This window comes from Anabrus simplex, chromosome 1, assembly GCF_040414725.1.
Source record: "Anabrus simplex isolate iqAnaSimp1 chromosome 1, ASM4041472v1, whole genome shotgun sequence".
NCBI lineage: Eukaryota > Metazoa > Arthropoda > Insecta > Orthoptera > Tettigoniidae > Anabrus > Anabrus simplex.
In genome coordinates, this window is record NC_090265.1 from 1,378,345,884 (window position 1) to 1,378,366,079 (window position 20,196).

The following is a 20,196-nucleotide window of genomic DNA, read 5'->3' on the forward strand; positions in this document are numbered from 1 at the left end:
GTTGTTCATCTAAATTATGCCTACAATGCATAGTGTAGCTTTTGGGCTACACCAACTTTGAAAAGGCTCCGAGACCTTTGCTGGAAAACAAATATATATCTCTACAAGTATTAAGAGAAATATTGACCTGGCATGTATTAGACCCATCCTGTTGTACGGCTGTGAGGCCTGAGGCTAAATTGCTAAAACTCCGCATTCCAAATTACATGTTTTTCAATATAAAACACCCAGAATGATTACACAAGCATGAAGACTGAAATCTAACGAGAAGATACGAACAGAATTTCGTATTCCGACTGTTAGATCTCAGATAAATAAAATAGTAAGAATGACCAAAGCTAGAATCCTCCGTAGCCATTCAAACGACCCTGGCATCCTACTCTTAAAACGGGTCATAAGAACCAAGAATTCGAACACACGTTTCTAACATCGCGGCCCTTGGCTCAATTACGACCTGTTTTAACATAAAATAGAAATCTGTTTCGGCCTTTTCCAAATTTTAAAACCTTCCTCTCATTAAAGCCGGCCCCGTGGTGTAGGGGTAGCATCCCTGCCTCTTACCCGGAGGCCCAGAGTTCGATTCTCGGCCAGGTCAGGAATTTTTACCTGGGCCTAAGGGCTGGTTCGAGGTCCACTCAGCCTACGCGATTAGAATTGAAGAGCTATCTGACAGTGAGATAGCGGCCCCGGTCTCGAAAGCCAAGAATAACGGCCGAGAGGATTCGTCGTGCTGACCACACGACACCTCGTAATCTGCAGGCCTTCGGGCTGAGCAGCGGTCGCTTGGTAGGCCAAGGCCCTTCAAGGGCTGTAGTGCCATGAGGTTTGGTTTGGTTTGGTTTGGTTCTCTCATTAAATAACCTCAAAATTAAACCCCTGAAAGGGGCCGGTTGTTAAGAAGGGAAGTGTCTCCCCCACTCTGAAAACAGCTCTCCGACTCAAAATTAGAAGCTATTCCTAAGCAAAGAAGGGGTTTATTCTCTGACGGAAGGTGAATACCTCCTCTCAGCCAGATCGTTTTTTCCCTGTCAGTGTAGAACCAGAGATTTTTCCGACTCATCGGCATTTCTCGGAAACAGATGAGCAAAGGAACATACTTTTCGCATTGACACTCTCAGGTACTCGCCCTCAACAAAAAATATGTTAGTGTTTGATGCTCATTTCTCGGCATGACTCTCAAGCCCGACCAAGCCACGTGCAGATTTAGCAACACCGCCTCGTACAACCCATTTGAATTCGCCCGCGAAGCAATGTGATTGGCTAACTTCAGCAGTTGATAAAATGACAATGGCGCGAGAAATCGACGTATTTTTTTTCAAATTTCTCATCGGTATGACCAACTCTGTAACGCTCATATACTCGGTTCACGTTGTTTCCTACCACCCTGTATATAGATTTCCGAATCAGTCGCGAAATAGCTAATAACATTGTTGTTAAATATGAACGGAGTGAGCAGTATAAGAGTGGTTTCTATGGACAGTTTGCGCCAGGCTAGTTGCACCGAGAATTAGCATTTTGATTGCTATACTGCATATTAATATAGGCCTAGGTCTATATTTTGTTTACTTTTGACGAGAAGTCTTATGTTTGTAGGTTCTAGTATTTCGAAGGTATACTGGCTATCGCTTTCGCGATGTCGCAGATAGATTTGTTTTTGAGCTCCTTGTGCAGATATATTAGAAGGGTAGTCATATTTGTAAGCGACCTTCCACTTCAGCTTATCACATGGCGTACGGAAAACGAAAAGTTTATCATAGGAAATTATTCCACAGAAAAAGGATTTCCAGGTAATTGGAGCTATTAATGATTGCCACTGATAAACCAGAAAATAATCCAGATTCATATATAAACAGGAAAATCTTTTGTTCAATACAGGTAGGGTTATTTATGTGCGATTATCAAAAGGCACGTAAAATTATTATAATAATTATTAGATACGTATACATACTTTTTCTCTATCCAGAGGCAAGTTGTATGTGGCCATACAAGAAAAATTCGAGGCATATTTGTGGGCTACCCAGACTTTGTTCACCGGGCGAGTTGGTCGTGCGGTTAGGGACGCGCGGCTGTGAGCTTGCATCCGGGAGATAGTGGGTTCAAATCCCACTGTCGGCAGCCCTGAAGATGGTTTTCCGTGGTTCCCATTTTCACACCAGGCAAATGCTGGGACTGTACCTTAATTAAGGCCACGGCCACTTCCGTCCAACTCCTAGCCTTTCTTATCCCATCGTCGCCGTAAGACCTATCTGTGTCGGTGCGACGTAAAGCCACTAGCAAAAAAAAAAAAAAAAAAAAAAAAAGAACTCTGTTCATGACAGCAGAGTGTTTAGGAATTCTCCACTCTCCACTATTTTGGAACAGATATGTAGCTGTTATTATTTACTTGGAGATAGTGGGTACCGTATTATTGATACCGTTGAACGACAAAAGCCAACTCAAGCGTAGGCAAGTTAACTACAACGCGGAACTATCAAAAAGTCGCTACATTATTGGACATTGTTTCGGAAGACTAACCCAAACACTTCGACAGGTATTTGATTTGGTTGTAGCATGGTCTGAATGTAGCCTATTCAGAGAACAGATCTTTCATCCCGGGAATATACTGTTCTATTTTTCCATTTAAACTCTGTGGGCCGCAGCCTGCCAATATGTCGAATGTCGGTTTCATCAGAATAACAGAGTCACATTCTGTTGATTGTGCGCTCTGTATTATGTAATACTGATGGCAAATCATGTTCCAGTCGAAGAAGTTATAAAGATATTTCACTGAGCTGATATGGTTTAATTTTTTAATTTCGTGTGGCTATTTCTAGCCGAGTGCAGCCCTTGTAAGGCAGACCCTCCGATGAGGGTGGGGGGCATCTGCCATGTGTAGAGAACTGCGTGTTATTGTGGTGGAGGATAGTGTTATGTGTGGTGTAAGAGTTGCAGGGATGTTGGGGGCACTACAAACACCCAGCCCCCGGGCCATTGGAATTAACCAATGAAGGTTAAAATCCCCGACCCGGCCGGGAATCGAACCCGAGACCCTCTGAACTGAAGGGCAGTACGCTGACCATTCAGCCAACGAGTCGGACAGCTGATCTGGTGAATGTATATAAAAGCAAGCACACAGCGTAAAGACCCAACAGGAAATTTATCTCTCAAAGAAAGAACAGCTGAGAACAGCAATCTTCAATGGAAAAAAAAAAAAAAAAAAGTGATAAAACGAAACGATAAAATTACGCGAGGCAGCTGTCGTTGGTAGAAATTCCTGATATTCTTATACTGGATTGGTCACTGATTCATGAATAGCCATAGATATATCCTGGCCTAATAATAAACGGAAGTTTACTTACATTTTAAGTATAAAAGGGTGTAGTTCTATGCTCTTAGAACGAGTAATATTCACTACACATTGTCTCAAACTCTGCTAGTCACTTTCCTAATGTAATAGAAGTACGCAGGTTTACTGGCAAAAGTATATTAAAGAGAAAGGAAGAAGTATATTATTACGAAAGGCTATAGCACGAGACAAGGAATACAAAGTCTGGCGCCGATTCTTCCGTACAGGACTCCGTTCAGTGTCTACACGAGCGAAAGCACATAAGCACTAGCTGGAATAACATACCCTGACCTAACAATTGGCCAGAACGAGGTTAGTTGATAATTTAGATTTACTCAACTTGGCAATGTCACCGTGCATTTGTCATGTACTATTTTCCCAATGCGCAGCTTTATTCGACCCCTGGCCTCTTGGCAAGAAATAAAGCGTTTGAATTCCCAGCACGTCACTTGGTCAGCGCGACTTGTAAACGTCGGTCGAATGCTCCTCAAATACGAGCTTTTAATGCTCACGCACGAGCTGTTAACGTACCACCAGGAAGGAGGTGAAAGCTGGTTGGCTTTACCTCTCTGCCTCACAGATCAGCAGTGCGTAAAGCTTGCAAGAGCATGGAATGGCCATACACTATAGCAAACACGTGCACAGTTTGGGCTGGACAACACCGATTGCAAAGAAATAAAATAATGTTAAAACAGTTTTATGCTAATATTTTTTTTTTTTTTTTGCTATTTGCTTTACGTCGCACCGACACATATAGACTTACGGCGACGATGGGACAGGAAAGGGTTAGGAGTGGGAAGGAAGCGTTCGTGGCCTTAATTAAGGTGTGGCCTGGTGTGAAAATGGGAAACCACGGAAAATCATCTTCAGGGCAGCCGACAGTGGGGTTCGAACCTACTATCTCCCGAATACTGGATACTGGCCGCACTTAAGCGACTGCAGCTATCGAGCTCGGTATTTAAATATTTGAAAGCTTCTAAAATGCAAATTAAAGGGTAAATAACCAGACAAATGCTGGGACTGTTCCTTAATTAAGACCACGGCAACTTCCTTTACACTACTGTCAATTTCCTCTCCCATCGTCGCCCTAAGACCTACCTGTGTCGTTGCGATGTAAAGCACCTTGTAAGAAAAGAAACAAGAAGCAGCCGAGAAGCATATTCGCTGGTTTCTCACAAGGCGTCCGTGGTTTGATCCCAGTCAATACATGTGGGATTTCGGATTTCACGTAAAACTGGATGTCCTGTAGCTATGCTCACGACATCAGCAGTCACTTAAATCTACAAGCTTACTTGTTTGATATAAAATATGTACAAGATACGTTCATTTGAAACACAGAACGTTTTAAACAGAGTATGATATACATTGAAGAACACGAAATAATTTAATTATCATAGTGAGCTGACGATGTTCGGCAATCCCATGAAGTACACTATACTAATGCCTAAAGAAAATTGGAAGATTCTAGTATCAAACCCGGTTTTCTCGGTTACTGGGGTATATCTGTAACCATTAAAACAGGGAGGTGGCAAATGAGTATTTCGATAATGCATTTAATTTTTTTCATACTTCTAATAGTGACTGTTTAATGGAGAATCTACGAGATTATGTACGGAAAATTAATTGAGGCCAGTTTTACGAAAATGGATTTAACCCATTAGAGCCCAACTTACTTATCTGTAAAAAAATATTAGTTAACATCATTAGTGATGATGATGATGAGATATATTGAAAATTGATCTTGAAGCCCGCCTGGTGGCCATGATTGTTAATGCGTTGAAGTCTACACGGTCCGACACCATGGTTAGGCGGTTCGAGTTCTGTTGGTCGAAAAAAATTTCACCATCAGAATGTTGGCCAGCAGGATAGAGGAGGTGGTGGTATATAATTTCTAATCACTAGATTGCGTGCCAAAAGTCTGGATTACATTCCAAACCTCTCTGCAGTGCTCATATGGCGTGCGGGCATATGACGCTGTTGATGGTGATTCGTCCGACGGACGGAGACGTTAAGCCTTGAGCAGACCCCTTGGTGCTATTCGACAGGAGTAAGCTATTTACCCTCTCCCTTCCTAGTATCAAATCACGTCATTCATTTCATCTCATTAACTCCTCTCTTGAGGTTGACGTCAGGAAGGACATCTGGTCATAAAAACCCGCCATAACAGATTCATCTCACCTCATACCCGACCCGGTAGAGAAACGGGACAAGGTTTGGACAAACAAAGATTGAAAATTGATCTTGAAAATGCGCGTGGCTTGAGTAAAAATTGATATACGCAACAGTCTATAAAAACAGTAGACGGCTAGGTGCTAATGGTTTGAACATCAGGACCATGTCTGAACTTTTCTGGAGGGAGCAGGAAAAATGTCATTACGGACCTAAGATCGAGAACGTAATAATAATAATAATAATAATAATAATAATAATAATAATAATAATAATAATAATAATGTTATTTGCTTTACGTCCCTCCAACTACTCTTTTACGGTTTTCGGAGACGCCGAGGTGCCGGAATTTAGTCCCGCACGAGTTCTTTTACGTGGCACTAAATCTACCGACGCGAGGCTGACATATTTGAGCACCTTCAAATACCGCCGGACTGAGCCAGAATCGATCCTGCCACGTTGCGGTCAGAAGGCCAGCAGCTCAACCATCTGAGCCACTCAGCCTGTTCCCAGCAGGTTAAACTGAAGGGGCACTTTCATCGTCGACTGGAAAGAAGGAAAACTACGTTTTAAAATACAATGAGTGGCTCCTCGGAGCAGGCCGCGAAAGCCGAATGACACCGTTACATGGCTCTCATCACGACAGCTGCGATCTGAATTCCGGCATATCAATGGAAGATTTTCGAAATGAAAAAATCACATTCAAGTGGATAGTATTCCATATAAACTGGAGATTCCATGTTGGTCGTCATGATGTTAACAGTGACTTCAAAATACAACACAACTCATTAGGTAAGAACATGTGTATAATTCTATTTTCATGGCTCCTGGGCATTAACATGATATTCAGTTACCCAACTTTGTGGTCTTTCCTGCTTTAATAATATCTACAGTGGGCAGTGAAACTGGCTACTGGGAAGTCTAGTCTTCAAAAACTGAACCATTACCAAAAAACAATTCAACTGATTTCATCGTAGGTTATTTTATCTTGTTTCTCCGCCAATTCTTTCAGTAGTTCTTTCGACGTTCAGACGATCAGATGATCAGACGCTGACCTATCACTGCTTTATTCCAGTTTAACATTTAACAGCAAAGTAACGTTGTTTCTGCACCACTATGCCGGTCCTGAAAAGAGTGGGATTTACAGACATCCACTACTCGTAACTCGACACAAAGTGGGATAGAGTAGTTAACTCTATGTCCGATCACCTTTTACCCAAGGAATTAACCTAATTCAATATCAAGTGGATACTGAGTCAATCATAGATCCATGTGCTTCTACAGAACCGAAGGGCACAGTTTTTCTTAATTTTTCGACTTCTTCCTAATAAACTGCAAATGCTTCTATATCCTCAATAATAATAATAATAATAATAATAATAATAATAATAATAATAATAATAATAATAATAATAATAACAATTTTATGAGGAAGAGGCAATTGACCTTCTATGGGCATTTGACTCGTATGAGTACTTACAGACTTACCAGAAAGATCTTTACCGCTACAGGCAGAGGGAAAGCGTCCAAAAATAAATGGATCACCACAGTGAAGTCCGACTTAGAAGAGCTGGGGATTTCAGAACAAACTATACAGGATCGTGTATTATTCCGGCAGTTGACCTTTCAAGGTGTCTTTCCAGAGTCTCTCACCAGCAGACAGAGTACAGGCACCACCCGATCGAAGTGGACCGAGAAAAGGAAACAAGCACACAGCCAGAAGATGAAAGCTTTCTGGGCGAAGAAAAAACAGAATTTCCATACAAGGAGTCGAAACGAGCCCCGTGGTCCTCAGTAGGCCCAAACGATAAGAAGAAGAAGAAATAACAATTTTACCACGGGTACAATTTTCCCGGCTTTGTAAACTGCGCGCCTTTCCTATGGCCATCTATGACAGTGACCAAGAGCTTTTAAAACCTTCTAAAACCTCCTTCTCCGACGGTTAGGCTGTGCCATCTATTTTCTAGAGACCTTTAGTGGACTAAACACAAATTTAATTTCTGAAGATATTTCATTCGTTGTAGTTTTAAATCTTTTTTCTTGGTTATTTTTTTTGATGTGCCGAAGTAGTCAACACGTCACCTGGTTCCTCTTCTAATGTCATCTGCATATCACATGCCTGTAACTAAGTTCTCTAGCCAATCAAACCAGGAGGAGTGTAAGGAAAATTAGCCTATCAGTGCTCTGGATGTTAATTTAATCTGGAACTTTCCCCTGCGGAGTTATTTAAGGAGAGCACTTTAGGGCCATCTTGTCTGATTTGCTCCAGTTTTTGAGAGTGCGACTTGGCGGAGGTTAGAGAGGGCAGAAGTCAGGGCGGCCGGCTCGATGAACATCCAGCCCTATAAGGTAATTGCAGAATTTACCTTAACATTTGATTGTGCCGGCGTGTATTTTGAGGGGAAGATTTCAGCACTTTTCTTAATATCTAACATGTAATCTTTTCTTTTTGGGCCGAAATGTAGCGCCTTCTTCGCAGTCTTCAGACTCTATTTATATTCCCTACTGGGAAAACATTTAATTTAATTTAAGGGAGCAAGAGAGGCGACCCTCGGAACTCTCCCCGTCTACTTTTGAGCTGGGTGACTAGAGTTTTCAACCTCTAAATTATGGAGATATTGACCCGACATTTAAATTTTTCCTCTTTAGTCACCCTTTTTAGTAGACGATTAGGCCCCGTGTCATTGTGCCTTAAGCCCACTTAGGTTCTCGTCTCTTTCCGAATGTTCGCAAAGGAGTGCTGGTGTTCCGCCTCCTTGCCTTTTGTTAATGACCTGTTTTGTGTAACCGTTTCTTTTTATTCTTAAGGCCTTGCAGTATGGGTAATTATGCCCCTCTATATTCGTTATGGTTCTTCGGGTAACCTTGTCTAGTTTAGGTTCCTTCGAGGAACAGTGCTTAACCTTAATTAAGGTACAGCTCCAGCATTTGCCTGGTGTGAAAATGCGAAAGCACGGAAAACCACATTCAGGGCTGCCGATAGCGGAGTTGGAACCCACTATCTGCTGGATGCAAGCTTACAAGCTGCGCGCCCTTAACCGCACTGACAACTCGCCTAGTCCAACAGCCTAATTTTTACTAGTAGTCCTCTATGATCTACCCTACCTAAAGCCTTGGACAGGTCAATATCGATACAGTCTATTTGACCTCCTGAATAGTTGAGTCTCACGGAAGCCTGTCTCAAACCGAAACTACCTTCTATCAAACCAGTTGGTAATTTCGCAAACGTGTCTAATCAGAAATACTTTTCGAGAGCTTACAAGCAATACATATCTAGCTGACTGGCCAGTTCCGCCTTATGTTTATCACACGTTTCTTTTTGTACCGGCTATACTGCAGCAACTCGCCACAAATCGCCACTCATTTGGTGTAGCTCCTTCATGTAAACAGCAATCAAATAAGTACTTCAGATATGGTATTATATTCCAACTCATTGCCTGTAGTATATCCTCAGAAATATTATCAATTCCAACTGCTTTCCTAGCTTTCAACTTCTGTATCTTTTGTAAACATCTTTGTTATCAAAGACGAACTTCAGTTTTTCACTAGTATTAATATAGTCGTGTAAACGACAGCTGCTATTGAGAAAGGGTGTATCTCAAGCTCAAACGGTAAATAAAGTTTTAAAAATAACATGTATGGTTAACGTGAACGATAGGATTCGAATTCTGGAATCTTCTAAATAAATGCGTTTTCCACCTTGGCAAGCAAGCATTACAGTTATATTGGGTAGTTGTAATGATGTATTATTATTATTATTATTATTATTATTATTATTATTATTATTATTATTATTATTATTATTATTATTCGGCTCCTCGGATGAATGGTCAGCGTTGAGATCTTCGTTTCCAAGGGTCCAAGGTTCGATTCTCGGCGTCTCGTTAATTCCTCTGACTCAAGAACGGTGTGCTCTTCATATATAGACTACAGCATACATTATCTACCAACCACCACAGAATCCAACGATAGTGAATACATTCCTTCACAGGAAGGGCAGCCGGCTGACAAACAGGGTCAAATCAACATATGCGACATAGTTCGCAAGTTCGCAACCGCGACCGCACCGGTGCGTGGGAGCAGCGTTATTATTAATAATAAATGCATTGCTACTGGTGGGTATCCCTGTGACAATGTTTACTTACAGTAGTACAGCGCGAAACTGAATGCTATATATATATATATATATATATATATATATATATATATATATATTTTTGCTAGTGGCTTTACGTCGCACCGACACAGATAGGTATTATGGCGATGATGGGACATGACAGGGCTAGGAGTTGGAAGGAAGCGGCCGTGGCCTTAAGTAAGGTACAGCCCTAGCATTTACCTGGTGTGAAAATGGGAAACCACGGAAAACCATCTTCAGGGCTGCCGACAGTGGGATTCGAACCCACTATCTCCCGGATGCAAGCTCACAGCCGCGCGCCCCTGTCCGCACGCCCGGTGAAATTGAATGAAAACGTAACAAAATATTACGACAATGACATCAGAACGAAGTACAATAAGAAATCATACCAGTAGTATAATACAGGGATTCTGCGGCCACCTCCTCCTCCGGCTCTCGGGAGAGGCCTCCACCTCCCGTGGGAAATTTGCATTTTGGCGGGAAATTTGAATTTTGGCGCGAGATTTGAATTTGTGAACAAAGTCACGTGCTTTTTGACAGCTGTCATCGACAACAACGCATCGCTAACCTCACTGCTGCCATCTTGACGGGCCTAAACCTCAGTGGTACCAACTTAACCTTACTAGCGCGAGATTTGAATTTGTAAACAAATCCACGTGTTTTTGACAGCCACGTGCTTTTTGACAGACAACAACGCATCGCTAACCTCACTGCTGCCATCTTGACGGGCCTAAACCTCAGTGGTACCAACTTAACCTTACTAGCGCGAGATTTGAATTTGTAAACAAATCCACGTGCTTTTTGACAGCCACGTGCTTTTTGACAGACAACAACGTATCGCAAACCTCAGTGCAGCCATCTTGACGGGCCTAAACCTCAGTGGTACCAACTTAACCTCACTAGCGCGAGATTTGAATTTGTAAACAAATCCACGTGCTTTTTGACAGCTGTCATCCGCCATCTTTAAACTACAGAGCACCGTGCTGCCCTCTTTATCGCAGTAGCTGCAAATTCGTCACCTGTCATCGGCAGTGCTGCCATCTTGGCGGGTCTAAACCTTAGTGCTACCAACTTAACCTCACTAGCGCGAGATTTGAATCGGTAAACAAATCCACGTGCCTTTTTGACAGCTGCCATCCGCCATCTTTAATCCATAGAGCACAGTGCTGCCCTCTTTAGCTACTTACATTTGAAATGTGGTGGCGGATAATTTGAAAAATGCTTTTTGACAGCAGCCATCTTTAATCCAGAGAGCGCCGTGCTGCCCTCTTTAGCTAGATATCTTTGAAATGTGGTGGCAGGCAATTCCACGTGACAGCAGCCATCTTTAATCAAGAGAGCACCGTGCTACCCTCTTTGTGGCGGTGGTAAATTCCACGTCCTCTTGTTTGGAAACAAACTCACGTGCTTTTTTTCTGATAGCTGTCATCCGCCATCTTGCATCACAAACCTCAGTGCTGCACTCTTTAGCTAGATACCTTTGAAATGTGGTGGCGGCAATTTGAAGAATTCTATGTGCTCTTGTTTGGAAACAAAGCCACGTGCTTTTTTGACAGCTGTCATCCGCCATCTTTAATCAATAGAGCACTGTGCTGCTATCATGTGGGCAATTTCGTCAGCTGTCATCCGCCATCTTAAATCTACAGAGCACCGTGCTGCCCTCTTTATGACATGTAGTAGAGGACAATTTGAAAAGTTCTGTTAGCTGTCATCCACCATCTTAAATCAAGAGAGCACCGTGCTGCCATCTTTAGCTAGATACCTTTGAAATGTGTCCGAGGACATGTTCGGCTCGCCAGGTGTAGGTCTTTTTGATTTAACTCCCGTAGGCGACCTGCGCGTCATGATGAGGGATAAATGATGATGACGACACATAACCCCAGCCCCCGTGCCAGCGAAATTAACCAATGATGGTTAAAATTCCGAGCCTGCCGGGAGTCGAACCCGGGACCCCTATGACCAAAGGTCAGCGCGCTATCCACTTAGCCATACAGCCGGACAATTTCGCATTGTAAAAAGAATAAGAAGAAGAAGGAGGAAAAGAAGAATAAGAAGATGTTGAAATCAACAAACAAAAAGTGCATATAAATTAAAATATTAATATATTATATTCACGCAAACGTTCACACGAAATGTAAATGCAACGCAGTCACTCAGGAATTTACTGATCATTTACAATGTTGTTTGTCCCGTTTCTCTACGGGTATGAGGTGAGATGAATTTGTCGTGGCAGTTTTTTAATGACCGGATGCCCTTCCTGACGTCAATCTCATCAGAGGAACTGTTTATTTACAATAACTTAATATATTCCAAAACATTTAGTGTAGCATAATTATCTAAATACAACCACATAGAAATTCACAGATAACATAAATATCTCCAATATGAAGAGTGAGGTCGAAGTTTCAGAATCACACAATACTAGGTGCATCTGTATCTTGTTGGGCAGGTCATTTCAAAAGTATGATTGCTCTTGAAGGGATAGTCTTCAGTCGTAAACGCAATGTAATACTGTTGCAGACTATGAAGACTGGGCTCCATTTCCGAGGAGAGAAACGATCAGTGGTCTGTTGTATGTCGTTACCTCCTCGCATAGTAGTAAAAGGAGACTAAACATAAAATGAAGTCAATTTGGGATAGGAAAGGAACAATATTATCGAGCTTCGTAAACTGAACGCGTTTACGACTCCCATAAACAACTTGACGTTAATTTCCTAGCTTCCTACATTAGCACTTCCCACACCAAACGATTCTGACTTTTATTATCAATATTATGATGATGTTATTTTGTTGCCAAGAGCATCCTTAAGAGCGTCCAGATTCAAATGAAAGGAAGCCTTTTCGTAACTAATTTTCAGAGCAAGTAGGACTTCAATAAAAGAAGAGTGAAACAGGCAAGATTTCATATACATCATCCATCATGTTATTGCACCTCATATGAGAGCTCGTAATGTGCCCCCAGATCTTGTTACACGAAATGTATAATTTCACAACAAGAATCTTTTGCTTTGATAGGGTATATCATGGAATACTACTGGCAAAAATGAGTCCTATTGGACTAGAAAAAAGAGTGACTGAATGGGTGGCTATATTTCTAGAAAATAGAACTCAGGGAATCAGAGTAGGCGAAGCTTTATCTGACTCTGTAATAATTAAGAGAGGCATTCCTCAATGCAGTATTATTGGACCTTTATGTTTTCTTATATATATATATATATATATATATATATCAATGATATGTGTACAGGGGATAAGGCTGTTTGCAGATGATGTTATTCTGTACAGAGTAATAAATAAGTTACAAGATTGTGAGCGGCTGCAGGGTGACCTCGATAGTGTTGTGAGATGGACGGTGGGCAATGGTATGATGATAAACGGAGTTAAAAGTCAGGTTGTGAGTTTCACAAATAGGAAAAGTCCTCTCAGTTTTAATTACTGCGTTGAGGGGGTGAAAGTTCCTTTTGGGGATCATTGTAAGTACCTACTGTAGGTGTTAATATAAGAAAAGACCTTCATTGAGGTAATCACATAAATATGATTGTTAATAAAGGGTACAGATCTCTGCACATGGTTATGAGGGTATTTAGGGGTTGTAGTAAGAATGTAAAGGAGAGGGCATATAAGTCTCTGGTAAGACTCCAACTAGTGTATGGTTCCAGTGTATGGGGCCCTCACCAGGATTACTTGATCCAAGAACTGGAAACAGTCTAAAGAAAAGCAGCTCGATTTGTTCTGGGTGACTTCTGACAAAAGAGTAGCGTTACAAAAATGTTGCAAAGTTTGGGCTGGGAAGACTTGGGAGAAAGGAGACAAGCTGCTCGATTAAGTGGTATGTTCCGAGCTGTCAGTGGAGAGATGGCGTGGAATGACGTTAGTAGACGAACAAGTTTGCGTGTTTTTTAAGTAGGAAAGATCACAGTATGAAGATAAAGTTGGAATTCAAGATGACGAACTGGGGCAAACATTTGTTTATACGAAGGGGAGTTAGGGATTGGAATAACGTATCAAAGGAAATGTTCAATAATTTTCCAATTTCTTTGCGACCATTTAAGAAAAGGCTAGGAACAACAGATAGGGAATCTGCCACCTGGGCGACTGCCCTAAATGCAGATCAGTAGTGATTGGTTGATTGATTCATTGATTGATTCATTGATTGATCTTCTTTTTTCTTCATCTTCCACCGCTTTTCCCACAACTGTGGGGTCGCGGGTTCGAACTGTGCCACACATGTGAATTTGGCCCTATTTAACGGCCGGATGGCCTTCCTGACGCCAACCCTACATGGAGGGATGCAATCACTATTGTGTGTTTCTGTGGTGGTTTATTGTGTAGTATGTTGTCTGTATATGAAGAGGAAAGTGTTGAGACAAACACAAACACCCAGTCCCCAGGTCATGAGAATTAAACAGACGCGATTAAAATCGGGACCCTCTGAACCGAAGGCCTCAACGCCAATGGGTCGAACAATTTCACAACAAGAATATTACGTTAATTTTAGCCGGACCCAGCCAATTCTCTATATAATATTGAGCCTGGTTGCGTTCATTCACAAAGTCGAGTTTCGCAACCTGTGCGCCGTGAAATGACTTAAGAACTTCCGAGTATTCTCGTTACGGGATCACGACCGGAGTTGTAACAGGATTACATGAGTGATCGGAGAGAGAACTGGGGATTGTGTAAGTGATTACGGGGAGTTCCGGAAAGAAACGTTAGGGAGACACTGAGAAGAACAGAGACTCTCACGGAACCTCTTCTCAGTACAGTGACTCTATAATATGAAAGTTGTCCATAAATATTGATAACTTGGAAAGTTGGACGAATCATCGAGGTGAATGCAACCGAGTGCCGAGTCTTGAACGTGTGAAGTTCGTGGATTATGCCCCCGTAGCAAGCCATTTTAAGCGCGGGAGATCTCACTCTCCAGAATGACAGGCCCATGTACATAATGATAATGACACATGACTAGTTGTAGGGGCGAAGGAGAATGCCCGTATAAGCGTAAGTTGGACGTGGTCCATCATCTCTTATCTGCTTAAAACTGTCCATTGTTTACAGGTATGTTATAGTGTTACATTTCGTGTTTACGGCAGACTGAAAAACTATAACTTGTGGTAACGAAAAAACATACACACACACACACACACACACACACACACACACACACACACACACACACACACACACACACACACACACACACACACACACACACACAAAGAAAGGCCTCATTCCTAACATTTTATCAAGGATTCTTTATCCAGTTACCATAATCTATCGACCAATGTACAGTATCAAGAGTTCGTTACGAATCGTCTTATTGTCTTATTTATTGGCTACTGTCTGTTGGCTGGTATCGTGTATGTGTTATTGAACTGCTAGAGTCTATGGCCTGATTTCAAGGCGTAGATGAGTCTTTTGAAAGAAACGTGTGTTTTTGAATAGTGAACAGTATGATTATATCAGTATTAAAATCAATGAGTGGCTACATACAAAGATGATCTAAATCAGGATACAACGTGCCGGTGAAACAATCCCTGAAAATTGTATATGTGGCAAAATTGAAGTGAAGTGTGTTGCCGTTACCACTGGCCGATTACTACAGATAGTAGTAGAACGTAGTGCTTGATTTCCCATGAATTTATTTCGGCTTTAAATGTAATTTCGTATGTCTACAGTATGTGCTAGGCGACAACTTTCCAGTCTTCCGTTTATTTATTTTGAAGGTTTGTTTAGATGTTTGTTACAAGAATTTGATGAAATGGACGTCCGTGGATAATGCTATTTTAGAATATACCTAGTTTATTCCATGCCTTTGTGGGAGTGTTATTTAAGGCAGACAACCTTACAGCAGTTCCCACCAGTTTAATCGTTTTCGGAGGGTTAGGTAAGGCCCGTAGCCTCATGTACACGTCCTTGGAGAGAAGAAAAAATTTATCATGCTCTACGTAACTATGAGGGATGCATTTTGGTGAACTCTGGCGCCCAAATAACGGACACTTCAGATTATTATAATTTCTATTTCAAGAAAGTTCAAGGTAAGTACGGTTTCTAACGTTACAAATTACGCCCAACTGTTGGGCAAGTAGAATAAGTAAAAAAATAAAAATAAAAATAAAAATAAAAAGAAATGAAATGAAATGGCGTTTGGCTTTTAGTGCCGGGATTGTCCGAGGAAAAGTTCGGCTCGCCAGATGCAGATCTTTTTTGATTTGACGCCCGTAGGCCACCTGCACGTCGTGATGAGGATGAAATGATGATGAAGACGACACACACACCCAGCCTCCGTGCCAGCGAAATTAACCAATTAAGGTTAAAATTACCGACCTTGCCGGGAATCGAACCCGCGACCCCTGTAACCAAAGGTCAGCACGCTAACCATTTATCCATGAAGCCGGACGTAGAACAAGTAAAGTTACAACATTTCTATGAGTTGGAAAATTAGGGGGTCTCTGAAAGACCAGTACGAGGTTATATGAGATAACGCTGGGGGCTCTGTGAGACTAATACGTGGTTCTGTGAGAAACTACTCTAAGCTTCTGCCAACTTTAGTGGCTAAGCGTGAGGATGTCATATTTATGATAGAAATGCATGTAAGGAAACGCCTAAGGCTTCATTTTAAAGTTCTTGGAGGTTTCAGAGAAGTGCAAAGAGGTTCTGTAAAATAACGTTGAATGGTCAGTGATGTGTGTTTGGACGTTCCTTGGGGAAATGTGTTTTCATAAAAAAAGTTGTTCTTGAACAGAAAAGATCACTGGAAGTTCTGAGAGAGGATAGCATGGAATTTTTTTTTTTTTTTTTTTTTTTTTTGCTAGTTGCTTTACGTCGCACCAACACAGATAGGTCTGATGGTGACGATGGGACAGGAAAGGCCTAGGAATGGGAAGGAAGCGGTCGTGGCCTTAATTAATGTACAGCTCCAGCATTTGCCTGGTGTGAGCAGTGGATTAAGACTGAATCAAAATACGGAGAGATGTTGCACGATGCCATGTTTTTTTTTCTACACAAGCTTCATATTTTTGTACGATGCAGAATCCTGGACTGAAGGCTACTGATGTGAAACGAATTGACGTCTTTGAAAGTGGTGCTGGCAACGGTTGCTCCGCATCCAGTGGACAGCAAGAAGAACGACCGTGTCCTATTAAATGAACTTGGTATTTGTGTTAGGCTTTCGACGATTTGTCGATGTCACATTCTGCAGTAATTTAGGTAACGTGGAATGCCGTGATGGTACTCGCCTTAAAAAACTGATAGATAAAGGATACGTTTATGGAAAGAGATTCAGAGGTAGAGCACCGAAGATATGATTGGATCAAATCAAACACTTCAATGGGAAACCTCTTCAAATTTCAATCAGACTAGCACAAGATCGGCTCAAATGGACAACCATAGTTTACACTTAGAAATTAAGTCATGAGATCAAAGTTCATATGCTGATTTTATTGTCAAACAATGCTGTTTTGTTTTTCTGTTGATGAATATAGGGACGTCATGCCTGGAGAAACACGCGACATCGTCAGGTCTCCCAAGGCCTCAAAAGCTGAGTTGCAATGGCCTGTCTTTCTGAAATGTCCTGCTCATTCAGATATTGTTATTTTTTTGTTAATCCCTCATATTATTTCACGTGTTTCATTTCAGATTCATATCAGTGTTCTAAGCAACTGATGACACAATCGGGCGGTGAATGGGTGTCGCATCAATTTATGAAAAAATGCAGGAGGCACGCCTCCGACTGTCACCAGTACTTTGAAGTAGGCATTCACGTACAAGACTAAGCAAAAGGGGCTGGATACGTTGAAGTCTGATTTAAAATACGTCACTTACATCTAGTTGATATACTGTATTTGACTCATTAAGTGTTCTGTGATCTGTTCTGCAGCGCGGATGCTGCACCTGTGGGACAACGTTAGGACGAAGAAGAAGAAGATTTACAATGAATGTGATTAATTCCATGTTTTACTTCTACTTAACGTGTACCTTTACATATTTTAAATTGACCTTCAGCCCAATTAATTCGACAAATTGAAAAGATCAAAGAGAAAATAGACATAAGATTTTTTCCTATGTTAGAGGCGAACTGCAGGAAATCTTTACGTATCACGAGGACTTCGCTTCGTATCCTGGAGCAAGAAAATACGGGGAAGGGAATAACCATTTAAAATAAAAATGAATGAAAGATGATGCAGAAAGGAATAGAAAAGTACAAAATGGGGGCGGGAGGAGACCAGGAAGAGAGAAAATATGGAAAGAGTATAAAGACGGTTAAAAAGATGAGAGGAAAAATATGAATGTTCGAATTCTTAACTAGGGAACACTGAAAGTTATATGATGCTTGTTGTTTAAAGGGGCCTAACATCGAGGTCATCGGCCCTGAAAGTTATAGCCTGTGAACAAATCATGAAGGTGGTGAAGAAAGAAGGCAGGGGTGAGTTTATATGTTAGTTCATGTATTTGTTTGTAGGTGCAGGAAAGTAGATGAAGGATTAGCTGTGAAGTGCAGCTTCCACTTTAAGCTAGAGAAGAGAAGTGTGGAAAATGTAAAGAACGTAGAGGGAGAGATGGAATTTATGACGAACACTGCCGACTTGGTTCGTACTGTATTTTATTAGACGTGGGGAATATGACTTGCTTGCTCCCTCTCTGTTTTTATGTCCCTCGTCCCCCGGGGTACATTCAGCACTCAACCTGCCATCCTCACACTTACACGCAAGATATTCACGTCTTTATTTCCACTCTATGATTTATATCATTCCTTTTATGAACCTCTATTTCAAACAGAAGGAAGGCGTCGAAGATGATGCCTCTTCTGACACTGCACTTTACTTCTCCTTTCTTCTTCGCTTTGTAAGTAAGGTATCGAGCTCAACACAATGAGTAGGCAGCGAGACGTCTTGAGTTTTATATAATGCATGCCAGAAGCCTCAGGTTAATACGAATGGCTCTATTTATAAAGAAAATGACTGTGAGCAAATAAAGAATACTACCCTATCATCATACCATACGAAATTGCGTCGCAGACATGTAAAGGATGATGATAATAATAATAATAATAATAATAATAATAATAATAATAATAATAATAATAATAATAATAATAATAATAATAATAATAATAATAATAATAATAATTCGTGTGTTCTGGGCAGAGTAGCTCAGGCGATAGAGAGCTGCCCTTCAGAGTTCAACTTGGTAGGTTCGATCCTGCCCCAGTACGGTAGTATTTGAAAGTTCTCAAATACGTCAGCCTCGTGTCGGCAGATTTAGTGGCACGTAAAATATCTCACACGGGGCATAATCAGGCACCTCGGCGTCTCTGAAAACCGTATAAAATGCAATTAGTGGGACTTAAAACCAATAACATTATTACTTAATTAGTATATTTTACGCTACAATGTAATTCAGTTAAGATGTTGAAATATTCTGTAAACCACTGCAGATATCGATATGTTGTTTTGACGGAGGTGTGTGGTAACAAGGCCGTACCTTAATTACGGCCACGGCCGCTTCCTTCCCACTCCTAGCCCTTTCCTATCCAATGGTAGCCATAAGACCTATCTATGTCGGTGCGACGTAAAGCAAAAAAAAAAAAAAAGAAAAAAAAGATGTGAAGCAGATTGTAAAAAAAAGTAAGAGAGGGATACCAACTTATTTCCTTTACCTGGAATCATGCCAGTTTCTACCGCCAAATAAGATATTTTGCTTATTCGTATTCAGTGGCGTGATTTATTTTGGCATGTTGTACATAGGGGGAGGGGGAGAGGGTCTATTGTACTGTATGTCAGAACAGTTTAAATGAAAAATGTACTCGTACATTTTATATGTAGATTTGAAAAGAGGTCCTCGTGCGCCAACTAAAAATCCAGTCACTCCGCAGTTGTTCAAAAGTAAGTGATATTTCTCCTTCAACTACTCTCTTATCATAGTGTTCCTCTCACCATCCCCTGAAGGGGGCTGGACATGGTTTCGTACCGGACCTGCTGCATAATGTGTTTGTTTGAATTAAGTTCCAAAAAGTATTTCGTTTCCCACGGTCGACTATTTTAGTGTGAATACCGTAGGACGTGTCTTGTTTTAGTACACCCTTTTGAGAGGGTTCGTGTGCCTGATCCAAATAGTCACCGTATTGTGTCTAAGGTCACTCTCACCAAACCTCTAGTAGTGTTGTATGAACGTAATGTGCATACTCGCTGTAGCCTACCTTTGTCACTGCAATGTCAGAAATGACTCTTCCAAAATCCTCTGTTTAGTTTGTGTTTGTATATGTATTATTTTGGTGTCGTTGCCTTCTGGAGTATCCTCGCAGGTGAAATGGAGGCTGAGTGGGGTATGGAGTAGGGGCTGATGATGTAGTAACTTGTGGCTTGTCCTTTGTAGTGTTAGTCAGTTTTAGTATCGAGCGAGTTGGCCGTGCGGTTAGGGGCGCGCAGCTGTGAGCTACATTCGGGAGATATTGGGTTCAAACCCCACTATCGGTAGCCCTGAGGATGGTTTTCCGAGGTTTCCCATCTTCACACCAGGCAAATTCTGGGACTGTACCTTAATTAAAGGCCATGGCCACTTTTCACTC